Here is a 3,145-nt window from a genome sequence, read left to right as displayed (position 1 = left end):
AGGTATTTTGTACTCCGTTGTCATAACTAGGAATAATATATGTGATATTAGCCCTGTACAGGTAATAATCAGCTGGCTTTGTTTCCAGCAAGACCTACAGATAAATGTTTTGGCATTCATTGTCCAGATACAAGAAAACCTTTAAATGGTATGTTTAACTGACACAAAGGAAGCAAGTGTAAGAAGTTTGTTTCCTGGGGGTTTAGGAGGACTTCAACTTCTGTATAGAAAATTGAAAATGTCTTACTATTGATCAACAAGACTGTCAATTGCTTTGAAGGTTTTGTAGCAGAGTTTCTCAACCTTTTTACCAATTAGGAAGGTCCCTGCATGCATATGTTTTGTCCAAACATTTTTTAGTATGTAGATCAGTCTTTCTTGACCCTTTTTAACATAGGGGAACCCATGCTCATTACCAAAACTCAGGCAACCCAACACCTGGATGCACACATCAACAATTGTTTGGTACTTGGATGCCATTCCTAGACGCACATACCCCTACTTAGTGACATAATTGAAGTTTTTAGGAATACAACTTGGTATGATCTCAGAGCGTTGGTGGCATCTAGTCAACATTCGCCACTTATTCTGTTACTGCGAAGTGCTCCATAATCCAAACAAGTATAACTTGATCCTACCCACCCCTACTAATTCACACAATAGTACTAATATTTGAGGATCATTGCCCTGTTTCTCTATTTTACTATACTCAATCAAAAGACGTTGTGTACCCCTGCCTTCCACCTTGCCCTCTTTTTATCCCTATCCAATACCCAACCTTATCAGGAAGGAAATATTTGTTTAGTACAGGGTTGAGCCTGTTTTCATCTCAAAATGTGCTTTGTGCTTGCAATTATTCATATTCACTGTTCCTCACTATATGAAGAAATGTGATGCAGTTTCCACTTCTTCTGATGCTGTAATTTTTGAACCACTTTGACCCTGTTCTATAAAATATTGTTGTCTACATACAGTTTGTGTAAATATTTTCCTGCCTGTTCTCCAATAAAAACAAAATTAATAACTTTCTGATCTTCATGGGACCCCTGCTATAATTATAATTATCCACAGCTCGTAGTACATTAGTATACTGGCCAGTTAGAGAAATGGTTCTTATATTGCTGGCCAGTGGGAAGAATGTCACCCTTACAGATAACAAAGGTGTTACTTAAACTGATTGAGCGCGTCGCTGAAGGAAATGCCTAGGGTTATATGTTAATTTGGTTAAGAGACATTGTCCTATAGCAAGTCTCAATTACCTTTTTATATCCAAAGCAATACTTCAACTTTTTATCCTGTTTTCTTTTGCTAAAGTTAGTTGTTTCTTTCAGTGCTAAAACTTGGAATTACAACGTTTCTCACATCATTTGTTTTCATTTTTCCCTGCAGAAATGATCAACAACAAGGAATTTGGTTATGGCAGCAAACAGAAATACATCACACCTGTCTATACACAATCATATTCTGACAGCTTTGACATTATTAATTGACCAATAGGGCCCCAAAACTTTTTTTTGTAACAAGGGCTGAAGACCCCAAAGGTATGTTTGTGATGAGAACAAAAAGAAAGCATTTTTTAATTTCAAGTTTCTTTTTAAATTTCGTTTTCATTGACGTTGGTTATGTTTTACTACTTTAAAAGTATTCGAGTAAGCAGTATTATAAATTCTTACCTTCTGTTATGTAGATATTGAGATTAGCTATGCTAGTACATGTGTTAAAAGTAAGTCCTCAAACTTGGGGTAACCTTCTTTAGATTTCTGGTGACAACTCAATATTTTATATTTTCCCTCTTTCACTTCTTGTTTACAGTAGTGACCCGGAAACACAAATTGTGAATTTAGAGATAGAGGCACCAATAAAGATCTTTCCAGGCAAGAAGGCCAGCAGATCTCCGCAGTGAGGTGAACATTTTTTTTGTTTAAAGCAAGAGGGTATTTATTGTACATTAAGCTAGTCATTGGGTGAATTGTTCTACTGCAAGAAGGTCCTTGATGGGGCTATTGTGTGCCCTTTTGTCTCGAACACGATTCACCCAATGGCTAGTATTAATATATAATAAAACTGTCACTAGGTGAAAGCATATAGGAGCTGGACTCCTATATGCTCTCTTTAATGTTATATCACATTTTGTGTTGCAATAGTAATTTCCTTTAGGGCCAGAGCATTTTTATCAAATGGCATTACTGTTAACACCTGCAATATGAAGTTCTTGTTTGACATTTGGATGATGGGCTGAATTCCCTGTCCAAGGGCAGTAAACTTTAAAAGTGAGCTTAAGAATATTTCTCAACAATAAAAAAATAAATAAAAGGCATTTTAACATCTCGTCACTCTATCCAATAATAAATGATTATGGTTCCTCCACAATTCCAATAAGCTATATAAAGGGCTGTGGATTGTTGACTTTAATTTGAAGCAATTTTAGTATTTATCTAGCAGGTGAAACAGCTCAAGTATGTTTCCCTGCATTGATGAAAAAGCTACCTAGTATGTTTGGGTGCCTAATATTGGAAAGGAAATAGTTGGTCCTTTTACTGGCTTCCTATTTAAAGCAATGCTGTTTTTTATTAGAGTTCTGTTTTAAGTAAATCTCCCATTTGAGGTTGAATATTAGATATAGGTATAACATTTCTGATATCACAGCAGAATAGAACAAATGAACCCTTTTGCAGCTGCACCATCCCATTGTGCATTGTGAGGTGGCAGAGGAAGCGTGCTGCAGTGACAGGTTCTATAGGGGAACATCTCTGTCAAGGCCAGAGTCTTTGTCACAAGAGCATTCCATTCACTGACATGAATCCAGCAACACACGTAGGCGTCTCAATGTGCTTGGGCTGACGCATGCTGCCAGCGAGATGCGCTCCGGAACATTGCTGCTTTCAATGTGAGAAAGGAGAATCGGTGACGTGTGACAAGCTGCAAAGCCCTTCACCCTCCATATCTGAACAGTGTTTACATTTTATTGTCAGCAGAGTTCAGCCTTTAAATATATATATATATATATATATATATATATTTTTTTTTTTGCTGAAAGTTGGTATCTCTAAAGTGCAACAATTCCCGCTTATTCCTGATCTCCAGAGACAGCCCTGGCATGCATAGTTTGTTCCTGCTTTTTGTTTTGCCTTTTTTTTGCTGCTTT

The 3,145-nt window shown here is 36.9% G+C and overlaps 1 protein-coding gene across 3 annotated transcripts in view; it reads left to right on the top strand.

The window, feature by feature from the left end:
• The window catches only part of PDYN (prodynorphin), a 30,987-nt gene continuing 27,842 nt past the window's right edge, over positions 1-3,145 (top strand). For all 3 annotated transcript variants that reach the window (XM_072414317.1, XM_072414318.1, XM_072414315.1), the window contains exons 1-2: positions 1-1,541; positions 1,813-1,904. The gene's annotated coding sequence lies outside the window, so the exon portion shown is untranslated. The remainder of the gene's footprint in view (positions 1,542-1,812; positions 1,905-3,145) is intronic.

This window comes from Pyxicephalus adspersus, chromosome 6 (assembly GCF_032062135.1).
Source record: "Pyxicephalus adspersus chromosome 6, UCB_Pads_2.0, whole genome shotgun sequence".
Taxonomy (NCBI): Eukaryota; Metazoa; Chordata; class Amphibia; order Anura; family Pyxicephalidae; genus Pyxicephalus; species Pyxicephalus adspersus.
Note: the sequence above shows the minus strand (reverse complement) of the source record. Positions and strands in the feature narration are given on the sequence as shown.